We start from the raw sequence: 17,538 nt of genomic DNA on the forward strand, positions 1-17,538 counted from the left end.
TGCAGCTCTTTAGACAAGGCAATCCATTTTCGCTTTCTCTAAAAATGAAAGGACTACAGTAGAAAGAAGGGAGTTTTGGGGCTAGAAAAAAATGTAAGCAGCCACCTGGCCCTGGCCTGAGAATCTACAAGTAACGTCTACAATGCTGTAGTAATCAGGAAGTCTACAGCTGGGCTTCTCAGCCTCCCCAGTGCTATGACCTCCTGTTGTGGTGACCCCCAACCATAATATCATTTTCATTTCTACTTCATAATTTTGCTACCATTATGAGTTGCAATGTAGTAAATAAATATCTGCTATGCAATGTGACCCCTTGAAAGACCCACTACAGGCTATACAGCAAAACAACAAGTTTTAGCCTAGACAAGGAACTCAGGAAGAAGAGCAAGCCTAGCATATGTCCCCCAGTTTATATTTTTTAGGATCATTGGCCAAATTAGCTGGGGGGGGGAGGAAGGTTTCTTTTTAATCAGACATATTCTTACTTTGCTTCTGACTCCTTAGAAGTCCTGATTTTGGACAATTTTACTAGTGACTAGAGCTGCAGTCACAGGAACAAGCTCAAACTCAATTTCTACTCCTATCTCTAATGTTCTAAAGCCTAAAATAATCCAGTATAATCAGCTACTTACATACTTAAATGATCCAAGATTAAGTTTTCTTAAATTTAGTCAACTGACATGGAATTAGCATTATTAAGCTGCAAATAAAATATGCCATTAACAGCTACTTCTCTTTCTGTGCATTCTCGCACGTGTTGATTGATGGTTGGAATAGAAGTTGCTAGAATCTTTACATGAAGGCTGCTGTCTATATAATGGGTCAGCATTTTTAACACAAGCCCAGTTGCTAGACAGTACTTTTGTACCCACTTCCTTCAAATATTCTCTATGTATCTTAAATCTGCTAAGATATGTAATTCTTCAAAACGAATTCCTGAGTTATACATTTGAGTACTTGAAATGGATGCATGCACAAAGATGTCCTAATGTCTCAGTTACCAGTTCTACTTGTTGCCATTACATTGGCATGGCTGGCACCATGTGCGCAGTCCTATCCCAATGTGATCTGGCACTAAGGGTGTGAAACAGCACCATTAACTCCAAGACCGGAAAACAATGTTAAAATCTTGCTAAGAGAGTGAGGCTCTTTGCTGTACCAGCTGCTATACTGAAGCTCTGTGTAATTGCTGGAAATCATGCATGTTGCTCTCAATGGGAGGAATTAACCTTCCCAAGAAAAGGACCGCCCCCCGCCCCCCAACAAACCCATACTCTAGCATGGTACCATTTTTTGGGTGTGGTTGGGAGAAAATGAAAATAAAGTCATAAAGTATATTAAATTTTAGTTTGACTTCTAAGTCTTCAGCCATTTGTTCTATAAAGTACAGTAAAGGACATTTGTTTTCATATTAAGTCTTCCCAAAGACAGATTTTTTTTTTTTTTTGTAATGTGAAACTGTCGGGTATCTCCTAAAGAAAGGAAACTGAAAAATTGATCTTTGTCCTTTAATATTACAGGGTTGGTTGTTTGTTTTTAATCATTCACATTGGGTCCAACCCTTTGCTTATCACCTACTAAACGGCTACAAATCCTGCTCTGAAAGAGAAGTAGGACAATACTAAGCCAGGAATCAAACAAGCGTGGCTGTTCACAGTCTTTTGATCACTTTTATTTTAGCGGGCAATGGGTAGGCATTAAAGTGGTGCTGAGACAAAGAGAATGCTTGAAAACATGAAAACATTCTAATTCTTTACAGTGAAAAATTGTGGGCTGAATATAGTTTCTGTGATGGGACAGATTTCTATTCTTCACTAGAGTTCCACTGTGCATGATTTCAACAGGATGACTCAAAAAGAACTGCTTAGGTGTACGTGTGGTGGCGTCAACTTAAGAAACCAGTATAGCTAAGGACCAAAAAGGGTCCTCTCAATCCCCTGTTCTCTTATAATCAGGAGGATGAACAAGAAGCTTTTTTACACAAAAAGAGAACAATGGTGTCAGAGGTAACAGTTGGAAGTTAGTACCTCTGTTTTTCAGCTCAGTAACAGTAGAGGAAAGGAAGGTCCACATCCCCTTCCCCAAATAAACAAAGGGCACCAATGTGTACCCTTCCAACCCTTCTAGATTAGCCAAATGAGATGCCGAGAGCCTTAGCACTCGCAAGGGTAACTTATTGCATCCTGACGGGAAAGCATTGAATACTTCCCCCAAAGATGTAATTTGTTCCTCTCAACTAGAGTTTTTCAGCCTCAGTACCATCAACATTTTGATACTGTAGTAGCCTGCCTATATCTTAGGAATTTCAGGAGCATCCCTAGAGGTCAGTAACACACATAGTTATGATAATCAACAAGTCTCAATGGTACTGGGCATGGTGGTGTGAGAGTGAAGGTCAGAAGGATGACTAGTTAGGAGCTAGACTGGGTTACGTGAGTGCCAAAACACAAGAAACAAACACAACAAACACTAACCAACCAATAAATCACTATTCCACTTAACCCATCTGAGAACCACCTCTCATATCTTGAATTGCGAATCAGAGAATTATTCTAACAAAGGAAATTTCCCCGATTTTGGTGTACTTTTTAGAACATGGAAAGGTATTGAAAGTATTTGCTTATTAACACAAAGATAACCATTGTCCTTAAAGTTTTCATATTAAGCCTTGTGCTAATAAAGGAATGGTTTTGAAGGTAGCTGCATTTCACTGTTTGACTAGAACCGATAGCTGAGTGAGAATGGGAGAATCTCTTGTCTTGATAGAAGTTAACCATTTCTACCCATTTAAAATATTTTGACAGTGTCTCTTCAAATGTGTGAAGCAAAGGAAGTAGAGTTGGGGTGACCACAAAATGAGTTCAAGACCAATGCTGCACGCAGCTGGGGGGGAATCTTTTTGAACCTAGACTCACATTCATAAAAATTAGAAGAAAACTTTGTTAAAAGCAAGAAAACCCTTTTAAGTAAAAAAAGAGTATCAATTTGAATCAACTCATGGGTTAAGGTCTATCTTGCACTTGCACAGAATACTAATTAACAAAATGCTGTCATATAACATCATTATATTTGACCCTCAAAAGAGCTATCTGAATTGAATATGAAAATCTCGCTAATTTCCATTTTCTAGACAAAGGAACTGAGTGGGTCATTTACATTCCAACAGCTCTGGAAGAGCTGTCTCATTTCTACCACAACTACACGGGTGCGGTCATTCCGTTTATAACAGAGAGAGTGAGGCTGCAGAGGGAAAGAAAGCAGTCTTAAGTCTCCCAATACCACTGTTGACACAGAGATAAGGCTGAATGGGCTAGTTCTCCCCTAAGAACCAAGACACCCCATTACGGTGTCTCATGGAAACTATCTAAAAACAAACTGTCTAAAACAAACCCCAACAGTTACAATTCAGCGTAAACTAGGAACGGACAGACAGCCCTGACTAGTGCTCTGAGGCCATCTGAACCTCTGTCCATCCCTCAGTGTTCAGTATATTGATCTGTCAACCCTGCTTCCTGGTAGTGACCACCACCAAGAACTTCAGCAAATGAAATCAAACAACGGAGGAAGAAAGGAGCCAAGGGAAGAGCGGGGTATCACACCAAAGCCAATTCTTGGTGCCATCAGAAAGGAAGGCATGGACTAGAAAGTGAGAACAGACAGCTCAGGAAGAAAGTTTCACTTCATGTGAGTCAAGAAGAAACTGCCAGGCAGTCTTCCTGACCGGGGGAAACAGGGTCTGCTTAAATGTTCATCATACTGACCCCCAATCATTTTATTCACATGCTACGGGAAAATGTCTTTTTAAACAACCAGGAACTCAAATGTTTATTGCCCTCTGTCCATTTCTAGCCTGTATTCAACAATTTTTTTTTTTTTTTTCCGGAGCTGAGGACCGAACCCAGGGCCTTGCGCTTGCTAGGCAATCGCTTTACCACTGAGCTAAGTCCCCAACCCCGTATTCAACAATCTTAGATGACCTAAATTGCTGCAGTGAGTATGTTTCTCAAAAAGCAAGGTAGAAATTCCCCTATTAACTATTAATACAACAAATTTTACAGAAAGCAACAAGTTCTGTGGGACTCAGCGGCTATTCAGAACACGAGCACAGGGAAAGCGCAGGGATTTCTAGCTAAATCAACACACAACACCAGTAGCCCTCCACCCGACCCTTCATCATGGTCAATGGTGGGTTCCTCTCTGTGCCAATACTGTTCTAAGCATTTACATGTAGGAGATTTAAACTTCCCAGCAGCTGTTCCAAGGCTCAGTTAATAGGTAAGGACACTGAAGTGACAACTCACCACCACTGTGACCTGCTGAAACCTTACGTATTAAAGGACGTGAGGGGGAATTACATTTGGAAAGTAAGTTAAAGCCTGAACTGAAACATCTCAACTCTGCACTACTAAACACACGGAGTAAGAGCTGTGTAACTGGTTCTGCTGTCCTACCAGGCACAATCCTAAGAATAAACTTCCACAACAAGAATAATCATTTCAATTTTCTCAGGAAAGTGATCAATTGCTTAAAGTTAAGTTTTATTGTACCAGGAATAAAATTTAAACTTGGGGAAAATGAATAAAATGCATTTCTCCCCAACTACTTCAAATCATTATCAACTTAAGAAATTTAAAAAATAGAATGCCAAGTAATGGTCATTGTTGTATTTCTAGGAGTAAGGAATATTAATTTTAAATGGGCCATGATAGAAAGTACTACTAAATAATTATGCTGAGCAGTTAAATTACTCCTAGAAATAGAGTATTTTCTAGTCTTATTAAAACACTGAACTAAGTTGCATACATTTGCTTAGAAGAGCAACAACAGCCAAATCCTGTAAGTGAACAGAGATAAGGGAAACCTTACACAGGCACGAGGCAGCTCCTCTCAGCTATGGTGAAAAACGAAATGACGTCATCTACAAGAAACCGGATGGCTCTGGAGAGCATGCTACAGCAGACAAGCCACCCTTCCTCTCATATATGGAATCTGGATAAAACATACAACTATGAAAGTAGAAGGGGTAATATTGGGGAAAGATGGAGAAGAGGGTTATGGGAAGTGGTAAATATGAGTAAAGTACCTGATTATACACACACGAAATACCATAACAAATCCCACTATTTTGTACAAAAGGTAAGCTTGCAATAAAAAGTTATGGCTGGTGAAACGGCTCAGCAGATACAAGTGCTCGTGGCACAAGCTGGCGACCTGAGTTCAATCCCTGGAACCCAAGGTGTAAGTTGAGAACTGACTCCACAAGTTGTCCTTTATAAACATGCCCCCTCCACATCATACACAATAATATTAAGTAAAGTTTATATTAAACTGAAGAGTAAAACTATGTAAAACTAGATGCTTTTGTTCTGATTCCTTAGTAAAAATTCTCCAAGATAAGCTTAATTGCTCTCCACCTTCAGAACAGTGCTGATGATTCAAGTGTCTTCTCATCTAGACTAGAAAACCTTAAAGGATAAAGTGTTCTATTTGCCTGTGAAGTACATGAAATATTCATCAGGCACACTCAATGTATATATGTTAGTTACTCAACAAAGCAAGCATGCCACACAATTAAAAAAAAAAAGGCAACAGCAGTGTCCAAGCATCTCCCTGAGGGCATTACTAAGCACACAGGGGGAAATACTAGGCATACAGTGGGAGAGACCAGACATCTACTCCAGGAACCAACTGATCAAGTTCAACACTGCCCATACAGAAAAAGACATTTTGTCATCACTTATCTGTGATGATGCAATGAGGTATGTTGTAAAGAACCCCAATCCAACTACAAGAAACCACTAAGAAAACCCAAACTGACAGATCTACAAAATAACTATGAAAGTCTGTTCAAAGTCTCCCAGTCACAAAAGGAAAGAAACAGTTGTCAGGGACGGAGATTAGTCTGGTTCAGTTAAGCAAACAGTACTGCACCAATGTCAAGTTCCTGGTTTTGACAAACACATGTGGTTGCAGGAGTTGCTAACGTTAGAGGGTGGAGTGAAGGGTATATGAATGAGCGTGTATTAGTTTAGCTTTGAAGATTTATATTTAGAAGCTTTTTGAATGAAATGTGTCAAAATTGCCTCAGGGCTGCTCCTACACTTCATGCTTCCTCCTCTCAGGGGGACCCTTCCTAGACCATCTTCAACTCGTGCTTTCAGAGCAAGAGCAGCAGGGTAGATAGTTGGCAGACTGGGATAAGTGAAGATACTTGTAAATTTTTCTTGAATTACCACTAATTATCTCATTATCATAGTGTTCTTTCGAACTGGAAGAGGCACTTTGTAAAATAAAGCCATCGCTACGTAAGACTGACAAAAAGTTGGGACCTTGAATAAGGGCTTTATCCAGTGCTTTATGAATTCTTTATGAAACCCCCAATTGACCAGCCAGGTCTGTAGCATGTGACTTCCTGTCTTATAAAAGCAGTGACAGTACTTATCGTATGTTCTAGGACTTGTCATGAGGACTGAAAGAAAACAATTCTGCAGTAAGATTTCAATGCTGGGCCACACGTCAAGTTCACTCGTCAAACACACTTTCCTCCTTTTACAAAGCAACCTTATACAGGACATGGTTCAAGTTTGCACCTCAGGAAAATGACCAATAACTGAAAACAGAGTTTGGAGTATCATAAAATTATTACAACTGGAATATTTTTCAGCTGTTAAGAAAAATTAAATTCACAGATAAATGAGTGAAGCTAGAAAAAAATTATCCTGAGGTAAGACAGACCCCAAAAGACAAATACTGCATGTTAGCTTTTAGGTTTTAGATGTGTGTGCTACAATTAGAAAACCCCAGAGATTAGGTACCTAGTAAGGAATATGATGGGAGGAGAGGCTCTTCCAAGGAAGGGGAAACAGAATATAGAATTATGGAGAGATAAAGGGGAAGACAGAATAGGAGCATTAAACAGGGATGGGGAGGAGAGCTGGGAAAAGGAGGGTATGTGGGGAGGGACAACCAACACTAAAAGCCTTTGGAAATGCCATACTGTAGAAGCTTCCTAAAATATACACAGAGATGAAAGGAATCTAAATGGAGTCACCATAACTTGGGAGACAAAGCCCCAACTAGACATCTTATGCCACCAAGTAAAACCACCAGTGCCAGGAATGGGTGGCATCTTGTTGAATCATTAGCCAAAAGGACTCTCTCAAACACCACAGGCTATTGCCAAGGTTACTAGTTGCTCCCCACAACCCGAGGTAAGGCCCTATTGCTAAAGACAACACTTACTTACTTACGCCACTGAACACAGAAGTTGAGCTGGTGTCCGATTAGAAGCTTCATGCCTACTGATGACTAGCATTTGGTGCTAGAAAGTACTCTGCATGCTACAAAGCCTGTGACCTACAACAGAGATCTACCTGCAGATATACAGGTACAATGTGTTATGGGAGTAACCAACTAAACAGACACCCATAACTGGATACTGTGCAGAGAGTGGGAGACTCTGCAGCTCTTAGACCTCAATGGGATGTCTTCATCAAACCCTCCCCTCATGGCTCAGGCATCTATGTGGAGGAAAAGGCAGAAAGACTGTAAGAACCAGGCCAAGAGACGATTCCAAGACACAATAGGACTGATGAACAAACGAATTCACAGAGACTGTGGTCGCATGCACAAGATCTGTGTAGGTTCCAGGCAGACAGGGCCCCAGCATGAGAGGGGAAAGTAGACATGCAGTCCCAACCCTAACCAAGAAGCTACAGACAACTGATAGCTGCTGGCAAAGTGAAAATCCCCTTCCTCCAGTGGAGTGTCACTGGGTCACACCAGGGCAGGCCCCATGGCCAGGAGTAGCTGGCCAATGAACTCTGTGGTTTTTTTGTTCGTCTATGGGCTTTTTGTTTTGGCATTTTTTTTTTTTTTTTGTCTTACTGGTTTTTGGTTTGTTTTGATTTTCATTTTGTGTATTTATTTATTTAAAGAAAGTACACACACATAAACTTGGATGGGAAAGAAGGTGGGAAGGATATGGGAGGAGTTAGGAGATAGGAAAAACATGATCAAAATGTATTGTATGAAAAATAAAAGAAACTTTTCAACTGTAAGAGTTTAAACAGTGATTTACAATGAAATGTAAAAAAATCAAATATTTATCAAAGCCTATTAAATATTAAATGAATAATACTAAATAGGGCTTAATAAACACTTGGTTGACTTTTGGTGGTGCTGCCCCATCACTTAAGACCTAACCATTTTCTCAGATTTAACTGTGTTTCTTGGTACCGAAGCTAATGTTTATAATTAACTCTTTGTAGATAACTTTGATACCATATAAAAAGTTCTAGTTTTTTAATACTCTTAATATTTAATAATGGTTAAAACCATAATACTTATGGGCTAAGACAAAAATTTTCTAAAAATCTCAAAATCTATTACAATTAGTTTTAAGACTGAATGCTATACATATGTTTGATTTTCTTTTCAATAGAGGAAAATCAGATGGATTTGAACATGTTTTTACTATTCTTATAGAAGTTAACTTTTTAGGCTTTTTTTTTTTTTCAAAGTGTCTTAGCTTCATTCAAAAAGAATGAGAAGAAAATTGTAGCTGAATTTCTAAACACAAATGAAATATCTTTTTTTCCTGAGAAGGTAGTGCTCAATAAAGAGAAGCCATTACTAGTGACAATTATTGCTACTTCGAACAAACAGTGACAGTTTAATCCTACAGCTTCATTTCCTTCTTGGTTCTTGCAAAGTGCTCAGGAGAAGCAGGTGATCTTTCTCTGGCAAATCATACTGTGTTCTCCAGAAACTTTTTAACAGTAATTTAGAGACACTGTGTGTGGGAGGTTAAGAACATCTATTTTTTTTAAACAAAGTGAATATTTTAAATTACTCAGTGTAGTATTCCTATTTAACCCCCTTCATTAGGAAAATAAATACATATATCTAGGTTATTTCCATGAATTTCCTTTTTTCTTTCATCTGATTATTGTTACATTACCACATTACAAAATTACTAAATTATGATCAATTTTCTAATTTCAGTCATAGCCATTTTTTTTAATGCACAAAAGATTATTTCTTCACATGCTAAAAAACTGGAAAAAATATCTAAATCAGACCTAGTTTCTTTTAAATTTACAATAAAAATCTGTTTCAATTCTATTTTTTCTTTAGGTAAAAACAGAACACTGCTGGGAAATGATGAATGTTAGTTTTTAATGGAAAGATTCCCTGTAATTAATAATCAGCTCTCTTCTTATCCTAATCATAAGAACAATTGAGCTATTCTGGTAGAAACACCACTTACAATCCCCGTAAAGCACAGCTAACCAGTGTACAGTGACAGCAACACCATTCTAGTCTTCTGAGAACAACATTAATTCTCAAACTTGAAAACAGAGATTAATAATATTAGGCTTTACAACATGTAAAAAACCAAGAATGTAGGTTAGCCTACCAACATTAAGAACAGCTTTGCATTTTCTGCTGGTGTATAACCAACAGGCCATAAACACCTGTAGTTAGTTCCCAGGCTTTCTTCCCTACTGATAGGCGTTTAATAGTTAACAACACAGAAACTTTGGATTTGAGATTTATCCAACCTCTGTCCTAAGACAGAAGGAAATTTAATCACATACAACACAATTCTAAAGCTAAATATGACAAAATGAAAAATAAAAGCAGTCTGATTATGGTCCAGATAACTAACTTTTCAAGTTTACCCGAAGCCTCAGAACGACCCTAAAATTAAGGCACAGAGCACCCACCGTTTTCTCCTGTCGCTATCGCCACACGCTAAGCCGCCTCCTCACCAGAGGACAAAATCGATAGTAGGAAAGCATCTGCGGACGGCACTGGGAACCACACACCGCGCAGTGCCGTCGTCTGCTCGGTTCGGTTCGTTCACTGGAGCTCCTCAGAATGTGTGGGGGTGGGCCTGCGTTACGCAAAGTCAGTAAACACTACAGAAGTCGAGCTTCTATTGGCTAAAGTGAGAATTAGCTTCTCCTCTACCTCCTCCCTAAGACAGTATGTGGCCCAAAAGGGAAGAAACGGAAGAGGAAGCAGGGAAGAATTTTTAACACAGGTTTAACAGCAAATTATAGAATAAGGCACTTCAAAAGAAAAGTATCCTACTTCTTAAAAAGCTACTCAGATTAACCATGTACCTGCTTCATAAATGCTAAAAATATAACTAAGGTATCAAATTATTAGTTCATGATAATAAAACAGCCTATTTTTACAGATTTAGTATAATAAACAATCAGTTAAACACCCCATTTAAGAAAACAAAATCAATAAAATTCACATGTACAAAATATCCATTAAGTACTCTGAAATGAATTTGGTCCCCCCTCCACCACAAAAATCTGGTCACAAAATAGGATACTACCCCGAACATAAAATCATATTCTCAACTGATAACAGCTCCAGCTCCCGGGAGCTACTGCACTCCTCGGGCTTCTGAGGGCACCAGGCATGCATGTGGTGCAGGAGGCATGCACGCAGACAGACGGCCCACACACGTAAGAGAAAAACAATGACGCTCTTTAGAGGCACTCCAGTGTGCAGCCCTACTAAACGTCTACCAGTGCCCCAACCTGACGCGGTACTCACGGGTAAGAGCCATTATGGGAATGGCTGACCAGTTTAACAACTTTAGACTTAATTAAATTATGCTATACTGAATAGCAGTACCACTACTAGCAACACTTGATTTCAAAGTCAGTAAGTGCCCTTATTGATCTTAATTAGAATCCAAGTCCTGCCTAGAAATAGTTTATCTTTCTTGAAAACTCATATAAATAATTTTGGTGGCCCTGTTTATCCTCTCACAATGTGCCCACAGGACACAGCTCTGACTCACGGCAGCCTATCACATTTAAGACAGTAAGTACTGTTATAGTCACAAGTGCCTTGGCACAAAATGAGCCAACCTTCTCTTAGAGCTGACAAGTTTCTATCTATTCTTCCCTGCATTCCTGTACCTGTGTCAACATGTCCCGAAACTGTCCTTCAGTAATTCTTCATAACATTTCTTCGGCTCCTTCTGTTGGCAGCAGGACCACTTAGGACACAGGGAAATAAATCTGCTCAGGAATCCTGTTTATGTCTAGTATAGATACACCCAGGCTCTAAAACTCACCGAAGACAATCTGAATACATTCTAGGATCTTGCTATCTGAGGACCCTAGCTTGTCATGTTATTCTAGGCTGAGGGTTGCTCAAGAAACCGGACGTGACAGGTTTAACACTCATACCAAACAGAATGTAGCTGTCGCTGTCTATGCCTAATGCCATGACAAAACCTAAGGACCTGCCTGCCACTCTTGGAACCAACACATCAACCCTCTTAATGTTTGGAAGTATATTTCTTGCTCATTCCTAGGGTAATTAACTTATCAAACAGTCTATATAATATGTCATCATTCCTACTTTAATAAATAGAAACAGAGAATTAAAAGTATAAAAATTCCTTACATATTTCAGACTATGCTTATATCAGGAAATTCATTTTTCTTAAAGAGCCCTGAGAAGACACTAAAGACAAAATTTCCATGTGTTCTAAGTGATTACAATGAGCTGCTTTTAGAATAGGCCAAAGACACATATCCATGACAGAGAGAATGGTTAGAATTAAATTTCTAGACTTTTCTTCCCTAGTCTAAGTTCTGACTGCTTAGACAAAACATTTTTGTTTCTGACATGTGCTTTTATTTATAATGTTTGATTAATAATGTCATGAAAGCCAGCCAAACACAAAACCAAAACATAATGAAACCTTTAAGTAGCTTTCTTGGCTGGTGGGAATTGGTTACTAAGCTTTGGCAAATGGCCCTAACTCCCACCAACCTTTCTTCTGTTCTTAAATATCTGGCTCGGATTCTGGGAGCTTCCATGTCCTTGCCTCGCTCTTCTCTACGACTGCAATTACTTTAATTGAGCTCCAGGACCAATAACAACCTTTAACATCACGATTAAGTTAACCAAAACAAGGGACACTTACCTCACAATTCCCAGGCAGTTTCAGGTGTTTCTTTCCTTAACTGTTCTTTTTTTCTTACGTGCTGTAGCCTAAGCTTCGGCCTCACCTTTGGACACAGCTGTCCTTTGAGAACTTGCTTCTCTAATGATCTATGCATACTTGCAAGGTTATAGTCAAGGACTCATTCCTTATAGTCCCTGTACCTCCAGCCACACCCTAAGCAGGTGTGTAAATTATTTCTTCCTTTAGTCTCACCTTCCTGGTGATGCTTTGGTCATGTTCCTCAACTAGTCACAATACAATTCACTTAGATGGCATCTGCTATTCTACAGTAAGTTTTTTGTTTTTTTTTTTTTAAACATGGACATGCCCAGTTTTTTACTTGCCAAATCAATGTAACTCTAATCCGAGAAAATGTACATTAGGTCCAAGTTTTATTAACAAAGCATAATTCTTCCCAGTTAAGAACTATAAAAAGAAAAAAATCACTAGTGAAATTGTATTTTGAAGTTGAGAAGAACTTTAATGAATATACTTTTCAATTTGTTCAAGTCTGCTCTTTTATGGATGAGACAAGTCTGTGTGCATATGCACGAGCTCAAGTGAATTTGGTGAGGGTCGGAGGACTAAGTACTGAGTCTAACCAATGGAACTCTTGAGTCTCATGTCAGCTTATTCGGAGGCAATATCCCAAACACTAGAGAACAAAACCATCAGCCAACAAGCAACTATAATATACTATGTACACGGGACAGTGAAATCTTTAGTACTATTCTTTACTATATTTGCTATAATTTTTAAAGATTTAATTGTTATTTTATGTGTTTGCCTGCATTTATGTATGTATGTGCAATATCTGCATGCCTGGTGCCCAAAGAGGCCAGAAGAGGGCGTCAGATCCCCAGGAACTGGAGTGACAGACTGCTGTGAGCCACCATCCGGCCACTGGGAAACCAACACAGGTCCTCTGCAAGAACAGCAGGTACTCTAAGCTGACAAGCTACCTTTCCAGCCGAATTTGTTTTAATTTTATATCATAAAGGGAAAACGGAAAAGTAGACAAAAACTTGATGACAGGCACCATGGAGACTTGTTTTTTCTTTTTTCCCTTTATATGGGCCTGTGGGGGTTGGGGGCTGGTGTGTGCTTGCAAAGGTCAACATCAGATGCCTTCCTCTATAGCTCCCCACCCCCACCACCTTAGTTTTTGAATCAAGGTCTCTCACTGACCTGGAGCTAGCTGTTCTGCTAGACTGGCCTGCTAGCAAGCCCTCAGGATCTGCCTCCCTCTGCCCCAGCCTCCCCAGCACTGGAGTTACAAGTGTATGTTGCCATGCCCAGTTTGATGTGCATGCTTCACCCTCTGAGCCATCTCCCCAGTCCTGAGACTTTGTTTGTTTTGTACACCAATGGGCATGCTTCTCTAAACTAGCTGTTCAGGTACCTACTTTGTGGGCTCTGCTTACTTGTAAGTCTCCTTCTCAAACACAAGAAATCTAGGTATGGACAACTGCCATAGCTAATCTACAGAATGGGAAAAGGGAATTTTCAAATCACATATCTGATCAAAGGCTTATAATCTGAATACATAAAGAACTTTAAAACTGAAGAATAAAACAATAACCTAGTTAACAAATGGTAAAGTGAAAACATTTGTTTCTTCAGAAGACATTTACAGAAAAATACAGAAATAGAAATCAAATCCATGAGATGTCATTTTTCCTTATATATTATAGGACAGCAATGATCATAGTAATAGTAATAGTAAGAGCTAGGTAAGGTTATTGAAGAGTGAAATTTTTAATTGCTCCAGGTTGGAAAAGAAATGGGACAGTCACTTTGGGAAAATACTTTAGGGTAATTCCTCAAGATTAAATATAATCATATGACTAAACAATTCAATTCTTAGGCATAAACACAAGAGAAATAAAAACCTAACTCTATACAAATGTCTGCATCAATGTTTACAGCATCACCTCAAGTTGGAAATATTCAAAACTGCCCCAGAGTGAAAACAACTCAAGTGTCTATCAATTTATGAATAAATAAAATGTATAGACCCACACAGTGAACCAGTAGTGGCCAGTGAGAAGAGATAAAGTACTGGATACGCTACAACATGGATGAACTTTGAAAACGACTAGCCAAGTGAAAGGAGGCAGTCACAAAAAGATTTTCTGTGTGACTGCAGAAAATGTCCAGAACTGGCAAACCAAGAGAGAGCGAGAGCAGGTTGGTAGGTGGGTTGTCTGAATGTGTCTCTCTCCGTATGTGACACAAACAGAGAGGGAATGAGAGCTAAAGGGTCGCCTGTTTCACATGATGCAAATGTTCTAAATTTCAATGGTGGTTTACACAAGTCTATGGAACCACTGAAGACTACACTCCAAGTAGGTGATTTGAAAGGTATGTAAGTATACCTCAATACAGCTGTGAGAATAAATAGGCTAACAAATAAAGAAAGCACTAGAATAAAGGATACAAACTACAGACTCAAGGATCACTGGATGCTGGCAGCACTCACCTGGAATTTAAAACTTGATCTTACACAACTTTAGAACTTACATCAACTTCAAATTCTAGATACTGTATACCTACTTCCTGAGTCAACAGAATGGAGGGAAACTAATCATGTGAACACCAACATAGGTTTAAGTTTCCACAGATGAAGCTGGATTTCCCAATTCTACCTTTTTATTTTTATTTATTTATTTATTTATTTATTTATTTATTTATTTATTTATTTATTTAGAGATGGGATTTCTCTGTGTAGCCTAGGCTGGCCTCAAATTCAGAGATCTACCTGCCTCTGCCTCCTGAGTGCTGGGATTAAAGGTGTTCACCACCACAGCCTGGTTTCAATTCTACTTTTTATATCACAAATCATGAAATTCACAATTCGGCTTGGAATTTTAAATCTTACATTTTTTCCCATGTAGTTTTCATTGCAGAGATGGATTTGTATTATATGTTTCTGCTGACATCTTATATAACCTTCATTTTTGTTTGATATCAACAATAACTGGGTATTCAACAAATTTAGTCAATTTTAATACTCTGTATACCCACCGAAGCCACCAGTTAAAGGGCTCAGTCTCATGACACTGTTGCCAGTTCCGTCATCTAGACATTATGATGCAAACTGTAACCCCAGCACGGAAGGAGGCTGGGGCAGCACGGAGGCTGGGGCAGCACGATTACAAATTCTAGGTCAGTCTTTGCTATACAGTGAGACTGTCACAAACAGGCAAGCAGCAGTTCTGACCTATGGATATAAAGGGAGGGGCTTTTACCCCTTTCTTGGGTTCCATAATTTATAAGTATAGTTTAAGAACTCACAAAACAAAACAAAAGAAAAATACTTCATGTATGTTTCCTAGTCTACTATAAAGAATATAAGTCAGGGACAGCTACTTGGGAGCCTGAAGCAGGAAGACCACTTGAACCCAGAAGTTTAAAAAAAAAAAAAAAAGCCGGGAGGTGGTGGCGCACGCCTTTAATCCCAGCACTCGGGAGGCAGAGCCAGGCGGATCTCTGTGAGTTCGAGGCCAGCCTGGGCTACCAAGTGAGTTCCAGGAAAAGGCGCAAAGCTACACAGAGAAACCCTGTCTCGAAAAACCAAAAAAAAAAAAAAAAAAAAAAAAAAAAAAAAAAAAAAAAAAAAAAGAAAAGGAAAAGGAAATAAAATAGTGTCACTTACAGTCGGGCAAATGAAAGGGCAAGGCATTAAAAGTAATGGTATGCAGGGGAGCTTTAATGCCCTCTCTAGGCATGCCACTTGTGGTTTGGATAGGAATGGCCCCTACAGATTCATGTGTTTGAATGCTTGGTTTATAAGAAGTGGCGCTATTAGGAGGTGTGGCCTTGTTGGAGGAAGTGTGTCACTGTGGGGGTGGGCCTTGAGCCTCATATGCAAGCTATGCCCAGTGTGGGACTCAGTTTACTTCCTGTTGAGGCAGATTAAGATGTAAAACTCTCAGCCACCTCTCTAGAACCATGTCTGCCTGTATGCTATCTTGCTTCCTGCCATGATGATAATGGACTAAACCTTTGAAACTGTAAGCTGTCCTCAATTAAATGTTTTCCTTTTTAAATGTTGCTGTGGTCATGGTGTCTCTTCACAGCAATAGAAACCCCAAGACACCACTCCTAGTGCCCAGATGTATTCACTAATCAAAAAACCCAACCTTGCCCTGCTCTTTTCCTGTGGGTCAGTAATGAGACAATGTTCTACTTTCTAGTCACTTGGTGACCAGTCCCATCCTGAGGCTATCTAGGGATACCATTCTAAGTCACTCAAGTGCATATATTTAAGAATGATCTAAAAGAGACTCTTATTATGAATAACAAAAGCTACTATCAGGAATTCCAGGGGTTTTAGCTTATGCCGGGGTGGCATACACATTAAACATACTTCTGTAGCATTCTATAGCCATAGAGTCAACCTAGGTTTAATATTCAAATAAATAGCTCAATATAAACCCATGGTCAATATTACTTAACTTAATCCCCACCCCTTTTTTAAAGTAGAACAAATACAGGTTTATGAAGGGAAAATGAGACAAACTCCTGGGTTTGGAAGAATTGCCAAGGAAGGGGCGGCACCAACCTGACTTACAATAAAGGTATCCTATCACACCACAGATCTGGTATTAAATACAAAGCACAAACAACGGGTCTGTCAACAGGTACCCACTACCAACCTTACTGATAGTCTTATTTTGCTAAATATCACTAAAAATCAAAGTCCTCTGACAACTAGTATTTCTAGGTCAGTATATGACTGCCCTCCACCCTGGAACAGAAAAATAAGCCCTCTTCTAATGTTCCAGGTTAGCACTTTCCAATAAACTCCTATTGTGATTTCTATTAACAATTCTGGCTACTCCCTCCACTTCAATTAGCTTGGGTGTTGGAGCAATGTCCAAATTAAGGGATGTGGCATCTCTACTTTTAATTTTGTGCACCTAGAGAATCTATTAATACAATTACTAATTCAATAATACTATTTACTGTAAGATCAGAAGCTGCAAGAATATTAAAAAAAAAGTTGACATAGTTATAAAAAAGGATATATACAGCGAAATTCAGGACAGGCACTGAAACTACACAGAGAAACCCCGTCTCAAAAAAAAACCAACCAACCAAAAAAAAAAAAAAAAAAAAGGATATATATCAATCAGCCCAAAAGACATACAGTATTTAAACTATTTATTACATAATTTATTTATTGTATAGAGGAGCACTTGTGTAATAGAGCATGTGTGGAGGTCAAAGGGCAACTTGGAAGAGTCAATTCTTTCCTTCCAACATGTGGGTCCTGGGGATGGAACTCAAGTCTTGAAGCAGGCTTAGTAGAAAGTACCTTTATCCACTGAGCCATCTTGCCCACCCTTAGATACAATATCAATGTTCCTTAATATTAAATACTATATAATGTCAAAGGAAAGTGTTATGATTTAGCTGGAAGAGGTTCCAAGGGAAAGCTTCATTTTAAGAGTTGAACCTCAGAGACAGACTATTCTTGTAAATGGGGAGAAGCACTTTTAAGTGGAAGAAACAACTGCATCAAGACAGAAAAGACATAG

General features: G+C 39.0%; 1 protein-coding gene across 3 annotated transcripts in view; it reads right to left on the minus strand.

Moving 5' to 3' along the window:
• The window catches only part of Peli1 (pellino E3 ubiquitin protein ligase 1), a 54,712-nt gene that overhangs the window by 15,874 nt on the left and 21,300 nt on the right, over positions 1 to 17,538 (minus strand). The window contains exon 1 of one of the 3 annotated variants that reach the window (XM_059275381.1): positions 14,874 to 15,019. The exons of 1 other annotated variant lie outside the window; for it this stretch is intronic. The gene's annotated coding sequence lies outside the window, so the exon portion shown is untranslated. Of the gene's footprint in view, positions 1 to 9,731; positions 9,890 to 14,873; positions 15,020 to 17,538 lie in introns of those variants that run through there. One more of the 3 variants, XM_059275379.1, reaches the window with a different exon arrangement.

Source organism: Peromyscus eremicus, chromosome 10, assembly GCF_949786415.1.
Source record: "Peromyscus eremicus chromosome 10, PerEre_H2_v1, whole genome shotgun sequence".
In the NCBI taxonomy this organism is placed as follows: Eukaryota; Metazoa; Chordata; class Mammalia; order Rodentia; family Cricetidae; genus Peromyscus; species Peromyscus eremicus.